The following is a 16,615-nucleotide window of genomic DNA, read 5'->3' on the forward strand; positions in this document are numbered from 1 at the left end:
TCTCAGCTATTATAGTAAAATATCATGGATTTATATATAACGTAAGCATAAGAAGTTGTAGGCAATATTCAGGTACACAAGAGAATATTACTTATGATTGAACTTATTGTGAATGCCTTTGACTATACCTTTTGGCTTTGCTGCTCTACAAACCTTCTCTATCTTTTGATGGTCTGTAATGTGCCGCTGATAGGAAGTTTTTAATTGAAGGATGAAAGGTGATCATATTGAAGGAACCTGAGGCTGTCTTAGCCAGGGCTTGTCTGGGCTAGACTGGCAAACTGGGCCAACTACTATAATGAAAGCAACATTGGAGGGTTAACCCCACTTTTTATGGGCACCAAATCTGTACTAGTTTAGAGCAAGTTCAAAGTCCTGAGTTAGTGAGGCATTGCATTTGTTTTCCCCTGAGACTGTGACCTCTTCCTCTTTCCATTTCCAGCTCTAAGCACAAAGTTTGGCACATGATAGATGCTTAGCAAACAGTATTGGAATTGAAATGGAAAGGAATTAGAAAATTATGCAGATTCTCAACATTAATTTTACTAAATAGACATTGCAATATTAAGCGAAGTGAATTATGCAGATACAGTCACAGGCAACGTCTATATGGATACAAGGGAAGTTCAATTGGAGCCATAATGATCTCTTACGTTTCGACATCATAGGCTGTTCTCTGTGCTCCTCTATTTTGGCTGCTGGTGGTAATTGGAAGGCCCTCAGCACTTTCAGCATTTGGCATAGTGAGCTGTAAGTTAAATAAGCACATTGGAAACGGATGAAAAATTGCAACATTAAGAGGAAAGTAATACATATTTTTGTAGGTGCATTTTAAGTAAAATGTATATAGTTGTTGTTGTTGTTGTTGTTGAGACGGAGTCTCACTCTGTCGCCCAGGCTGGAGTGCAGTGGCATGGTCTCGGCTCACTGCAACCTCTGCCTCCTGAGTTCAAGCAATTCTCCTGCCTCAGCCTCCTTAGTAGCTGGAATTACAGGCGCCCACCACCAACTCCAGCTAGTTTTTTGTATTTTTAGTAGAGACAGGGTTTCACCATATTGGCCAGGCTGATCTCAAACTCCTGATCTCAGGTAGTCCACCTGCCTTGGCCTCCCAAAGAACTGGGATTACAGGCGTGAGCCTGGCCAGTAAAATATATTTTTATCAATTAACCTCCCACCTCAGCTAGCCAGGAAAATCAGATTTTGTCCTTTTGCCTTCTGGGCTATTTGACAACATATGCTGTTCCTCATGTTAATACCTTCACAGCTGTGCCAACAAGTCTGGTTTGAAAAAAAAGTAAGGGGCTTAATGGTGTGTCTCTGCAGCCTATCAACATCTCTGTGCATCAGTAGATTACTTCAGCCTTTCAAAACAGTTGTTCACCTCAGACATGTGGGTCAAAAGTCACTGTAGTTAACATACTGAAGCTTGCTAATAGGAATAAGAATTGGAATTATGACTTTTGAGCTCTCAATACCAAGGAAAGCAATGTTATGACAAACCCGTGTTTGTGTTGCTTCATCACAGAATAACTCAGACACTACAATCAGTAGCTAGCACTCTCTCTGATCTGAATGGTATAGACATCTTCCTTTTACCTTATATTGCTCTGACTTTTTGGTAGGTTTTGTCTTGGAGCTCCACATAGCTTTTAATTCATTTCAGTTTAGCAAGCCTTTATTAAGTATTAAATTAGGTGCTGAGATTGCAAAGATGAATAAGACTTTGATGAATGAGGCGTGCAGTTCAGTGGGGAAGACATGAACAGATTATTATTTCAATATATATTAAACATATAGGTATGCACAGAGGAAAGTTAATTAGCCCAGCCTCAGGAAGCCGGGAAAGGGAAAACTTCATGGACAGTTTAACTGATAAACTGTGTCTTACATAATGGGCAAGAATATTTCTGGAAGAGAGAACAATAGGAACATTAGAAACTTGTTCACTCAGCAGGGGCAGGAGAAAAGAACTAGATAATGAGTAATGGAGAGCCCTATATGCCCTGAGGAGGTCTTTATTCTGCAGTCACTGAAGAGTTTGAAGCATTGAAGTAACATGGCTGGATTTTAATTTTAGGTAGATCACTCTAGGGGCACAGTAAAAAATAGTTTTAGTGAAACATAATTAATAGTAGGAAAATCACTTCAAAAGGCTACGTAATGGGACCAATAAATGATGAGGGCCTAGGCTGGGACATCTAATCAGTGGTGGTAAGGATGGGAGAGGATAGGTGAGTCAAGAAGTGTTTTACGTGTTGACCTCCTCAGGACTTGAGAATGGGGAGTAGGAGGATGATCCTATTAAGTGAGATTACAAATATAGGAAGAAAAACTGTTTTGAGGCAAAGATGGTGTTTTAAGTTTTGGATATACGTTTGAGGTGCCTTTAGGACATTCAAGTAGACATGAACTCTGTTAAAATGCAGAGAAATGGTAGTCAGTACTTGACAAAAAAATATTATCTTAGGCAGAAGTAAAGAACAAATAAATGAGTGCAAACTCCAAAGTGATATTGTCTCTTAAGAAGGGCTGGGCCTGGAGAAGGCATTAGGTGTAAAAATTAGGTTTGTGCAGGAGCAGTATAAAGTTATAAGTAGGTTATGTGGGGAATCAAGCATTTCACTTGAAAAGTGATATACTGTTTATAGATTACCTATTGGAGACATTAGGATTATAGTATGATACAATGTTAAGAAACACTGGATATAATGTAGTTTTTGATAGTTCAAAAAAGATTTTTTGATTTTGTGGTTTCTCAGTATCATGCACATCAGTGATTTTACTGACAAAAATTTGGATGAAATATCCAAAATATAAAGATTTCTAGATATCAATAATAGGCAACATGTGTTGAGTGCTTACTGTGCACTAAGCTCTATTCTAGTACTTCATGTTGATTCATTACATATAATTGTCTTAAACAGGTAGTCATATTATTCCCATTTTATAGATAGGAGGAACGTTTAAGAAACCTACTGCAGATCACACAGGATTTATCCCCAAGGAGTTTTGCTGCAGAACCTACCTCTTAACCACTATGCTATACTTCATTATCAAATAATCTAGGTTACAGGTACATGAAAACATGAAAATGCATTATACAAACAAAAATTCATATGAAGGTAACATTTCTAGAGGGACAAGATTGCCATATTCTAGAATCTGATGAACCTTTTTCTGCATTGGCTGCCAATTGATGCGTATGATAGGAAAGTCTCCAAAAGAAAAGTGCTTAGGTCTATAAATAATTGTTTTCTTTCTGTTCTCAAGAACTGTTGAAGATGATTATCTTCAGAGAGGGGAAGGTAGTGGGTGTAGTTGGGAATCAGCAGTCCAGGATTAGAAAAATTTTACTTTCATTTTGTGACTTTCTGTGCTGTTTAAGTTTTGTTACCTGTGGATATTAAAAAACATGTTAACGGGGGTTCTGTGTAATGGGATTATGGGCTACTCTTAAAATGTTTTAAATTAAATATTTATAGCACACAAATTATACTAACATATCATCCCAAGAATTACTAAGTAGGTTGACTTTCATATTCAGTGGATTTTACACAGTTCCACATAGAAACAATATTGTTATAAAATGGTTAGAAACGTAGTGTCACTATGAAACCATTATTCCCTTGTTTCTATGGGAAAGTGAATTTTCAATTATAGATAGGGATGTGGAAACTGTTACTTCACTTTCTGCAGTCTTAGAAAATTCCTATACTTAGACACACACACACACACACACACACACACACACACACACACACAGTCACTCACTCATAGGCAAACATTTGCTCTGGGGGTAGGATAGTTTTCCTGAGTGAAAGAGGTGCTCTAGTGGGGTGTGGCAAGGATGAAAGTCAGATTAGAATTTTTATATCATTTGCTCTAGACAGGACTGTGTTGTGAGAAGGACTCTTGAGGACCTTCACCCACTAAAAACGGGGAAGTTAGCAGTGGTTGTTTGTATAACTGGTTTATTTGTAAGTCACACTTTTGGATTATGAAACTCCCCACAGTGATCAGTTGGTGTTTATTTTCATTCTAAAGCAATTTTAGTCATCTAGCAACTCATTTGGATGATGTGCTTGCTGTACAGTGAAATTTGCAGTTTTAAAAGACCCCAGAGCAACTATGGTGTGTAATTTGTGCAGTGTTGTACTACTCTTGGAATAGATAGGAAATGTATGTTTGAATTAAGAAAAGACTGCTTTTCTGGAAAATTACAGAAGTTCTTAAATAATTTTTTTTTCACTGTGGCATTGTTAAGAAGGGATTAATTTTTCTTAAAAAGAGCCAGGATACTCTGGATGTAATGAAAATATTAAGTTAGTGTTTGGCCTGTAAGCAAAAGAGGGAATACCAAATGTCAGACTAGGACTGTAAATCATCATCTTTGGCAGGAACAAAGTTTGCTGTTTGTCTTGTTATGTCTGGACAGTTACCAGGGCCTGTGATGAATTTTCCAATTTCATTATCAAAATCCCAGAGTGTGGAAGCATTTACATAGACTCTAGGGTACAGGTATTAGTGGTCTGATCTCACTCTTTGGGGTTCTTGTTTGAAAATGGATGAGACTTTTTATATTTAGAGGAATTATAAATATGGTTAAATGTGATGGAAAGGGAAACAATTTTATAATTTTTAATAGTGTCTTTGTTTTATAGTTATTTTGAAAACAAATCAACACCTGTATGAAATTATAAAGTACATTTGAGAACCCGAAAATAACCCCACTGCCAAAGATTCTGAGCATTCAGAATATAGCTTGGTATGCATTCTATCTACTGTATTTCAGTGGCTTTAAGACGCATATTTTAGAAATTTTAGAAATTAAAAAATGTCTAAGATAAGGAAATGTTTTGTAATCATTATTGGCCTCAATTGAAGTCAGATTACTTCAGAAAGGATTTGCATTTCGCTCTGCCAGTTATTTGCACTACTACCAATCTGAGACTACTTTAAGTTAAATTCTCTGCCTGAAAGATTTTTTTGTTTTGTTTTGTCTTTGTTGGTTTTGCTGTGTTTTGGTTTTGACCCCACTGGTTATATGAATTCAGACTGCAAAGCTAGGTGAATACTGGCTTTTAGATAAAATTGCTTCTATCTTGTGTACAGATGGAGACTTTCAGGTTTCCTTGCTGTCGCATTCTGAATGCTGGGTTTATTTTTCATTTGTTTATATTGCATTTGTACCCCTTTTGTTGTTCTAGCTTTACATGGGAGGCTCTTATTTGGGGTATTTTGTTGTTTTGGTGGTGATGGTACATGAAAGAATAATACATCTTATAATTTATTGTGGCTTAGATTTGATCAAAGACTCATCAGAGGGCCAGGTGCGGTGGCTCATGGCTGTAATCCCAGTACTTTGGGAGGCCGAGGTGGGAGGATCACGAGGTCAGGGGTTCGAGACCAGCCAGGCCAACATAGTGAAACCCCATCTCTACTAAAGATACAAAAAATTAGCCGGGCATGGTGGTGCACACCTGTAACCTCAGCTACTCTGGAGGCTGAGGCAAGAGAATCACTTGAACCCAACCCGGGAGGCGTAGGTTGCAGTGAGCCAAGATTGTGCCATTGCACTCCAGCCTGGGCAACAGGGTGAGATTTTGTCTCAAAAGAAAAAAAAAGACTCATCAGACACTTACCCAGGCCCCTACTACCATCCTTCTTCAGAATTTGCTTACTCTTATTGTAGACACACTTCTAATAAACTCAATGTCATTGTTACACATTTCTTTGCTCATTCCTTCAGTGATCTTCAAACTTTAATTTATATAAGAATCAGTTGGATAATTATCAAAATGATATATTTATGGGCCGTATCCCTAGAATTTCTGTTTCCATGGACCTTGGTGAGGCCTAGGAATCTGCATGTTTATTAAAAATAAAAATTCTTAGGGTATTCTTACCTAAGTGATTGAAGGACCACACTTAGACTGCATACTCTATATCTAACTCAGTACTCATGGCTTCAGCTGCCATCTATGTATATTGATGACTTCCAAACCCTTATCTTTGTTTTTATTATTATTATTATTATCTACCGACTGAGCTAGCTGGGGCCAAATCCTTATCTTTAAACAATTCTTGAACGTCAAACTCATCTATAAAATTGGCATGTCTCTATTAAAGACAGAATACACTCCGAACTAGGATACCTGGGTTCAAATCCCAGCTCAGCCCCTTAATAGCTGCATGACCCTGGGCAAGTTACTTAACTTCTCAGATGCCTTATGTAAAAAGAAGTTAATACCTCATAGTGTTGCCTTTATGATTCAGTGGCTCAATCAATGCATGTAAACTTCTTTGACCATTGCCTCACATGTAGCAAGCTCAATATAAATGTTAGCTGTTTTTTAAAAAATGTTACTTCACAAGCACCTCAATTATGTCTAAAATAATGTTTTATACCACCTCCACTGCTTTCAAAATCTGTTTTCTACCTTGGTTACAACTTTATTTCATTTTTCCCTATCACGAGTTTTCCTTGTTCTGGTCATAAGTTCTATGAATTTGACATCCTAATTTTCTCTAGTTTTTCTCTTCCTTTCCATAGGATTAGTAGCAGGAAATACCTAAATAGATCCACTTCTGGCCAGGCACGGTGGTTCACACCTGTAATCTCAGTACTTTGGGAGGCCAAGGCGGGCAGATCACCTGATGACAGGAGTTCGAGATTAGCCTGGCCAACATGGCGAAACCCCGTCTTTATTAAAAAAATACAAAAATTAGCCAGGCATGGTGGCGTGCACCTGTAATCCCTGCTACTTGGGAAGCTGAGGCAGAAGAATTGCTTGAACCCAGAAGGTGGAGGTTGCAGTGAACCAAGATCGCACCATTGCACTCCAGCCCAGCCCAGGCGACAGAGTGAGACTCTGTCTCAAAAAAAAAAAAAAAAAAAAAAAGAACCACTTCTATTGCTTTATCATCTCTCACATAGAGCTCTGGAATAGCCTCCTACCTGTACTTTGAGCGTCTGGTTGTTTCTGTCGTTCTTACTTCATAAAAGTCTTTATTAAAGGCAATGTGATCTTGCTACTCCTCTGCGGGATGGCTTTTACTACCTACAGGATAAAATCTAAACACCTGTACCTGGCATGCGAGACTCCTCAGATCTGGTTTCTGCTTCATCTTCTGCAATATTTAGGCACTATACGACTTTCAGCTTTAGTAAATCACTCAGAGTAGATTGCTCAAAACACTGGATTCTCTCTTGCTTTCATAATTTTGCATAGATAAGCAATATAGTGTGGTGATTTAGAATGTGAACTTTAGAGCCAGACTGCCAAATCTTGACTTTGCCACTTAACTAGGTATGGACCTTGGATGAAACAGTTTTTTCTGTGCCACAGTTTCCTCATCTGTAAAATAGGAATAATTGTGCCTCATAGCATTGGTACGTGGATTTAGTAAGTTAATTTACAGAAGAAGTTTTTAATAAATGTGAGATATCATTATTTTTATTATTATCATGCTATTTCTTCTGTCTGTGAACTTGATCTTTTCTTCTACCCATTCTCTCACTTTCTTTTGCTTGTGAAATGCCAAAGCTTGCCTAGTTCAGAATACTACTAGTTCAGTACCGAGTATTCACCCTTCATGTCTCAGTTAAGAACTAGCGCCTCCAGGAAGTCATCATTGAAATGCCCAGACTCTGGGTCAGATGCTTCTCCTCTGGATTCCCATAGCATCCTATGTTGCATAATTAAGTTGTGGATGTTTCAGGGACTGCCTGGGGTTGTATTTTTCATCTCTGAATGTTTAATGAATGAAACTTGATTGCTTTGTTGTTTCTTATTTGCTATAGGTTGGGAAACCAATTAGAAAGGAGTGTTCTGCTAGAAACAGGTAGGTAGACAGCAAGGGAAGAGGTAGCAAGAGATGAAAAGACAGAAAACAGAGTCTAGGATGGTCTGGAACTTTCCAGTGAAGGGGTAAACAATACAAGTATCACACGGGGTCCCTAAGTATCATTGTGCATAATTAAAATGCTATGATGCTATCCTTAAGTCATCCTAAAGGTTAAATTGTGTTGAATATACTCTGTCTAAAAGGAAGGAAAGCAGTTTAAACACTTTAGGAATCTTTCTTTTAAAACTAGTCGACATAAATTTTGGTACTGAACTAGGCAAGCTTTAGTTATTTATCATTGTCCAATAGCTCATTCCTCCTTAGGCAGCCTGACTAATCAGTGAAGTCCCACAATTAATTCTGACTATTAAGTCTGCTCAACCTGTGGGAAAAAAAATGTAAAGGCCTAGAAAGTGGATTTGGAGCACCTAATCTGAGTGCCATTAGTTTTTAAATGCTATATATATATATATATATATATATATATATATATATACACATATATATATATATATATTTTTTTTTAACCAGTTTCTGAACTCTGTCTGTCTTTACTAAGTTTACCATCAACCATTCTAAAGAGAAAAGGGTGTGGTGGCACACACCTGCTGCTACTCGGGAGGCTGAGGTGGGAGGATCACATGAGCCCAGGAGTTTGAAGCTAGTCTAGGCAACACGGTGAGAACCTGTCTTGGCTGATTGATTGATTGATGATTGATAGATAGACGGGTGGATAGAGATGTTTAAAGTTCAACAAAAATAAGTATAGTATACTTTTATCCTTATAAATACAATAAACATTATAAGAATGTTGAAACCCTTTCAAAATCACTTATTTTTTAACTTAGAATTTTTTGAAGAAATATTACCAGTAATATTTTCAAATCCTAAGAATTATGCTTTACTTAAATAAAATGATATTAAATTAAAACCTGTATGTAAAAGTACATATTAAAGCACAATATGTGTGTGTTTTTTTTTAAGTTAGGACAGTATTTACTGATTTGCTGGGTTCAACCATAACAAACATTAGCATAGGGAGGTAGGAAAAAGTTGTTGACCTAACAAATTAGTTTCAGAGGATTTATTTTTACAAATATTTTTTGGATTAGGCCCTGAAGATATGTATGCCCCTTTGCAGAGCGTAGGAATTTGGATTGTGGAGACTTACAGAAAAAATAAACATAATTGCCCTTTCTGAGTTTATGTTGAGATAAGAGACATGAGACCCTTACAAATGAAAATATGTAAGTGCTTCCAACAGATATTTATATAAATAATTGATACTCTAAATCTCCAGCTGCTTTCTACCTCTTTGGAAGTCTAATTGAGAAAATATTTTATTAGATTTCTGTTTCATTATAAAAGTAAAATGTTTCATTGTGGACAATGTTTTAGAAGGTAGAAGTAAGAACATGAAAATCTGTTGTCCATCTATTAACATTTAATTACTTTAATCTGTTATTTGTATCTATCTTTGTCCTTTTAAAAAATAGGCTATAATTATACAGTTTTATATTGTTCCTCATTTACTTTATGTTAAATCAGGAACATTTTCTCATGAACTGAATAGTCAAGATAAACTAAATCTTGGTAAAGATGATGGGGAGTCTAATCATTTAAGTGACCTTAGACATTATATGTTCTAAACTAAATGGATACACATTCAGTAAGGAGAAATCTAATTATTAGTATGTTCATAAGCCTGGTTATTTTAAATTCAGCACTTGAGTTTATTTGAAAATTAGGTAGCTCTTATTGCATGTATTGAGTTGAATTAACTGTGCACATGAACAATTAGGTGCTATATTATAATTTACAAAATATTTGTAAAAGATTGGCATTACTTTGTACTCTTAAAAAACTGGCTGTTGGCCAGGCACGGTGCCTCACGCCTGTAATCCCAGCACTTTGGGAGGCCAAGGTGGACGGATCACAAGGTCAAGAGATCAAGACCATCCTGGCCAACATGGTGAAACCCCGTCTCTACTAAAAATACAAAAATTAGCTGGGCACGGTGGCGCACGCCTGTAGTCTCAGTTACTTGGGAGGCTGGGGCAAGAGAATTGCTTGAACCCAGGAGATGGAGGTTGCAGTGAGCCGAGATCGCGCCACTGCGCTCCAGCCTGGCGACAGAGTGAAACTCCATCTCAAACAAAACAAAACAAAAAAAAACCAAAAACTGGCTGTTCTACTCATGTAATAATGTATTTCTTATATTCAGACTATTTAATGAGTTTGGAGGCTGCTTAGTAAAAATTTATTAGTAGTTATGAAATAAACCAATTTTACTTGATATACTGTTGACTCACCCCCTTTCCTTTTCTTTTTTCTCCATCTCATCGTCTTGTGTGAGTCTTTTTTCAACAGTGTAATTGCAAATTCAGTCAGATAGCAGAAGCCATGTCCTGTGTTCTTTATATTTCAGAGAGGCATAGTGTATTAGACATAAATAGTAAATACTTGTTCTCACTTTTACTCCTTTGTTACCACTTTCTCCTGCTTTTTCCCCACTTCTCTTAACATTCCTTTTTTTTAATCTCCTTTGAGAGTTTTTTTTTTCCTTCACTTGTCTCCCAAATCTGTGATACTTAATCTTTGTTTGTTTGTTTGTTTTGTTTTGTTTTTTTGGAGACCGAGTCTCCTCTGTCACCCAGGCTGGAGTGCAGTGGCGCAATCTCGGCTTGCTGCAACCTCCGCCTCCTGGGTTCAAGCGATTCTCCTGCCTCAGCCTCCCGAGTAGCTGGAATTACAGGCATGTGCCACCACGCCTGGCTAATTTTTTTTTTTTTTTTTTAATTTTTAGTAGAGACGAGGTTTCACCATGTTGGCCAGGATGGTCTCAATCTGCTGACCTCGTGATCCGCCCGCCTCTGCCTCCCAAAGTGCTGGGATTACAGGCATGAGCCACTGCGGCCAACCAAACCTGTGATTCTTAACCTTTTATAAAATTTTGTCTCAACACATCTGAGGAGGACTAACAATGGTTCCCTAATGGACAAAGGCAGTGAGTCTCAGCTACCTCTTTTGTCATGCACACAATGCACACACTGAAAATTGCTGTTCTTTATACTGTCCTTGGGTGATCTAATTGATAACCAAATCTCTATCTCTAGATCTAGCCTAAATGCTCACCTAACCTCCAGATTCATATTTCAGTCTGCTTGCTGGGCAGTTCTGTGTCTGTAAGCACCTCAAATTTGACATGTCTAAAACAGAATTCATTATTTCCCTAAGACTTGTAGCCCCTTTTATATTATTCCATATTTCCATTAATTCACCACTATCTACCCATTTGCCCAACCAAAAATTTTGAGTATTTCTGAGTCTTTCCTCTCTCCTATTACATATTTGTAGCAGATTCGTAAGTTCTTTTGATTATATCTTCTCAGCATCTTTCATATTTATCTCATCTACTCCAGTCCTATTTTAGACCTATATTTTTCTTGTTTGAATTATTTTGGTAACCTCTTAATTTGTCCATCTGCCTATAATTTCTTCCTCCTTTTGTCTGTTCACCTTAAAGCCGTCTGAATGAACTTGTCAAAATGCAAACCTGGTCATGTTATTCCCTTTTATGTCCTTAATTACCTCCCTATGGTCTAATCAAATAAATTATAAACTCCTTGATGTGATATACAAAATCCTTTGTGGCATGGCCCTTATGCATTTTTAGCCTGTTTTTTACTGCCAACATTTATTCACTGTACTCCAAACAAATTCACGAGGATCTATCATCGTTCTCAATGATTATACATTCTGTCTTCACTAATGGTATATTTCCAGTTTTCGTGTTCCTGCTAAACCTCTTATTGTTTGTTTGCTTTGGTGTCTGTCTCTCCTAAGGTCTGGTAAGCCTTGGTTAGATAGCTTATATGTAAGAGTGGAGCACTGAAAAACTAACTGAAGGCGGGGCACAGTGGCTCATGCCTATAATCCCAGCACTTTGGGAGGCCGAGGCAGGTGGATCACCTGAGGTCAGGAGTTCGAGACCAGCCTGGCCAACATGGTGAAACTCTGTCTCTACTAAAAATACAAAAAATTAGCCAGGCATGGTGGCGGGCGCCTGTAATCCCAGCTACTCGGGAGGCTGAGGCAGCAGAATCGCTTGAACCTGGGAGGCAGAGGTTGCAGTAAGCTGAGATCGCACCACTGCACTCCAGCCTGGGCGACAGAGAGAGACTCCATCTCTAAACAAAAACCAAAAAAACTAACTGGAAACTCCAAATCTATCCAATCAATTCATTTTATCGCCTTTAGTATCTTTATTAACTTAAGCTATTCATATTTCCTAGAAAATGGATCCTCACTTCTTCACTTGGATATAATAATATAGACTGCCGACATTCTGGGAACTGATCAGTCTTCCAGCTTCCAGTGTGGTGCCCTCCCTCAATTGTGCTGAGTGTCCCCCAATCCAGAGATATTCTGTAATTTCTTCCTCAGAAAGAAACAAAACAAAATTCTGATCTTCCCAGATGAAGGTAGAGTACTCTTCTGGCTGCATGGAAAGACAGAGGGTATTTGGGCATATAATTTACTTCTACATTAAATTTTCAACCTGTTCTCTAGTTTCCACCTCAATCTTACCTACTGCTTACAGAGGTGTGGCTAATTCCTGAGCCATTCGAGGATCCTATTGGGTAAAATTTAAAAAGTCACATTTCTTACTTGGGTTAGGAGTCTGCCTTTTTGCATTAGCTAAGCCTGTTACTACTCATACATCTGTTTTCCATTTTCCAAAGTTTTGTTGTTGTCACCTCTACTTATCTTTCTGTTTGCAGGTTTATATCTTTCTTTTTTTTTTTTTTTTTTTTTTTTTTTGAGACGGAGTCTCGCTCTGTCGCCCAGGCTGGAGTGCAGTGGCGCGATCTCGGCTCACTGCAAGCTCCGCCTCCCGGGTTCACGCCATTCTCCTGCCTCAGCCTCCCGAGTAGCTGGGACTACAGGCGCCCGCTACCACGCCCGGCTAATTTTTTTTTGTATTTTTAGTAGAGACGGGGTTTCACCGTGTTAGCCAGGATGGTCTCGATCTCCTGACCTCGTGATCCACCCGCCTCGGCCTCCCAAAGTGCTGGGATTACAGGTTTATATCTTTCTTTAAAATTTTTTTTTTAATTTAAAATTTAAAATTTCTTTAAAAATTGTTTTAATATTATTTTAGTGAGTTTCCAAGTGGGAGCAAAAGTAAGTATGTATGTTCACTCTGCCATATTAACCTAAACTTCTCTTTCAAAACTGTTCGTAATTTCAGATTATTTCTGATTATATTTTGATTATATTCAGATTATATTCTGAAGTTAGTTATCACCCCATCAATCAGAGAGTGTTAATCTCTCCTTTGTGTTCCCATGGCTTTCTGCATATGCTTTTGTTATGGAACCAAGCCCATCGAATCAAAGATTGTTTTTATCATATTTGTCTCCCCTACTACGCATTGTTATGCAACCAATCTCTAAAACTTTTTCATCTGGCAAAACTGAAACTCTGTAACTCATTTCACTCCCCCCCAGCAACCACCATTCTACCGTCTGTTTCTGTAAGTTCGACTACTTTAGATACTTCATATAAGTGGAAACACATATATGACAAACTTATATAAGACAAACATCATATGTTTGTCTTTTCTGTGATTGGTTTATTTCACTTAGCGTCATATCTTCAAGGTTCATCAAAATTGAAGCCTCTGTCAGAGTTTCCTTCCTTTTTAAGGCTGATTAATATTCCATTGCTTGTATATATCACATTTTGTTTACCTATCAATGGGCATTTGGTTTCCTTCTGCCTTTTGGTTATGGTGAATTGTGCTGCTACGAACATAGGTATACAAATACCTCTTTGAGACCCTGCTTTCAGTTCTTCTGCATACATATACAGAAGTGTGATTGTCTTTTTTTTTTTTTTTTTTGAAATTGACATTTTTTAAGAAAACAACCCCCTCTCTGCTGGGTTTTTTTTTTTTTTTTTTTTTTTTAAAGAAAAATAGAACACTTTTCATTTGTTGTTTATGTGGTGTTTCTCATGTTGAGATTCAGGTTATGCTTTCTGGCCAGAATACTGCATAGGTGATGTTGCGTCCTTCTCCAGGTTTCATATCCAGAGGCACATGGTGGCCTTCTACCTCTCACAGGTGATGTTAATTTTAATCATCCTATCAGAGTGTTGTTTGTCTTTCTACTATAAAGTTACTAGTTTTTCCTTGCATCTTATAAGCACTCTATGGGAAATACACTTTAGGACCATGCAAATATCCTGCTCCTCATTAAACTGTATCCCCTGGATTTAGCAGCCATTGATGCTTCTTGCCTAAATCAGCCTTTATTGTGATGGTTACAAAATGATGATTTTTCATATCTATCAAGGAATGTTTTTTAAGTTAATTATAAATTACATTAAGTAGATCAATTCGAATGTCGAAAGATCAGTATATTAAATGTAAGATTTGCTGCTACTGTTAATACATTATACATGAATGTCATTGAAATGTAATAATACTTAAACTGCTTCTAAATTTCTGGAATTTGATGGTTACTATAGTATTCCTATAAAGTCATTGCATATTTTTAATGTTGAATATATAGTGCCTAAGACCTGAATTAGGTTCTGATACTTTTTCTTATTCTCAGCCTATAGATTGTTTACTGTTTGTTCTATTATCTGAATCCTGCTAGTGAACTCTCTAGTTAATAACTAACCAGATAATATTCATTTTACTGTAATTGAAGAAAAACAAACTTTTTAGTATGGAATACTTTTGAGAATTGTAGCTGGAATGGAAAGATATAAACTCCTTTTCCTTTTTTGAAGCCTAAGTATCATTCTGTGTGTGCAAGTAAAACTGGTTTGTCTGAAGCAGTTAGTATCTCTAAAGTATGTCTAAAGCTATTACAGTATTTTGTTTCAAGCAATATGGCAGACTAGATGTTCAGAGAAACTTCTGGTAAAAGAACACATTTTTAAATGCTGGATAAAATACTTAAAAAAAATTTTTTAAGTATGCTTGAGTTGACAGCAAAGTAAGGTGAAAATACAAGGCTGTAAATAATGAGAAGGCCCAATTCTGTGGAGATAAGTGAGCCATAGAACCTCTTTACCTCTAAAGTTGCCTTCTGATACCTTATGGCTCAGAACCTGGGCTTTAAAGAAGTAGTCCTGCTTGCATGGGACAGAGGAAGTCTGAGCCTAGGCATTGTGAGTTATAAGTTTGGACACTGCAACATAAAGCTGAGATCCCCAAAGTGTGAATCATCCCCTGTGGATAATTTAAGGAAAATAACCTGCTCTTTAGAATGACACTGCCTAGCTCATCCTTGGTTTTGATTGGAGTACACAAAAAGAATCTTTCCTGAGAAATCCTCATCACAATCCGATGCTCACGTGGGTTTGAAGTTGAAATTCGCCTTGCAAAAATAATCTTAATCTAAAGGTTTAGTTTAATGATGCTTTTGGTTTGGGGTGCCTCAGGATCCTAGCAGAAAAAATAGAAATTTTCTCTGAAGAAAAGTGCTTTAAACATTGACTTCGAAGAATTCCTACAGTTAAAGATCTAAGAAATGTGTTTAAAATTAGAACTCTAAATGTATGAATAAGACCAGCCTGGGCAATATAGTGAGACCCCCATCTCTGAAAAACACAAACAGCAGCAACAATAACAAAAAATTGTATGATACTCTTCTTCAGTAACTTGCATTTTTCACCCAACAGTTTTCTAAGATTCATCCTTATTGAAATCCTTACCACAGGTTTTTCATTGTCTTTGTTAGGACATTGTGTAAATATACCACAGTTTATCTGTTTATCCATTTCGGCTGTTTCTAGTTTTTGCTATCACAAATAGTGCTGCTACAAATATTCTTAATAATGTATTTCCTGGTGATTATATGTAAAAGTTTCTCTAAGACTTATTCGCTAGATTGTAATATCTATCTGTATGTATATATGTGTATGTAAAGAAATATATTTAATTTTATTCCATAATACTAAATTGTTTTAAAATTGGTACCAGTTTATGTGCCAACACTTACTTATGTTCTCATAGTTCTACATCATTTCTAAAATTTTATATTGTCGGTTTTAAATTTTGCCTAACTGTTAGATATGAAATGCTAGTTTGTGGTTTTAAGTTGCATTTCCCTGACTACTACTGAGGTTGAGCATCTTTTCCTATATTTATAAGCCACTTATGTTTCCTTATTTTGAAGTGTCCCTTATGCTTATTTTTTCTATTGGGTTTTGTGTTTTCTTTCTGATTTGTAGTTCTTCAGGTATTTTGAGTACTAGTCCCTGGTAAATTAATGAAATTAATATCTACCCAGTAGCCAAGTTAGATTGTCTGAGAATTATCTTTGAATTGTTCTTCTCCTTTATCCCTTAAATATAATAATTGCTAACATGTATCAACTTTTACTATGTATCAGACATATTTCTGAGTACCTTACTTGTGTTGTCTCATTTAATCCTTAGAGCAATCTTATATGTTAAGGCAGCAGGGACCGGTTTTATGGAAGACAGTTTTTCCACAGATGCGGCAGGGGTAAGGGGATGGTTTGGGGATGAAACAGTTTCACCCTAGATCATTCCAGATCATGAGACATTAGTTCAATTCTCATAAGGAGCATGCAGCCTAGATCCCTGATATGCGCAGTTCACAATAGGGTTTGTGCTCCTATGAAAATCTAATGCAGCCCTGATCTGACAGGAAGCGGAGCTCAGGAGGTAATGCTCGCTCACCTTCACTCACCTCCTCCTGGGCACCCTGGTTCCT

General features: G+C 37.1%; 1 protein-coding gene across 50 annotated transcripts in view; it reads left to right on the forward strand.

The window, feature by feature from the left end:
* The window catches only part of CEP57L1 (centrosomal protein 57 like 1), a 69,574-nt gene that overhangs the window by 22,581 nt on the left and 30,378 nt on the right, over positions 1–16,615 (forward strand). The window lies entirely within an intron of this gene.

This window comes from Pan troglodytes, chromosome 5 (assembly GCF_028858775.2).
Source record: "Pan troglodytes isolate AG18354 chromosome 5, NHGRI_mPanTro3-v2.0_pri, whole genome shotgun sequence".
NCBI lineage: Eukaryota > Metazoa > Chordata > Mammalia > Primates > Hominidae > Pan > Pan troglodytes.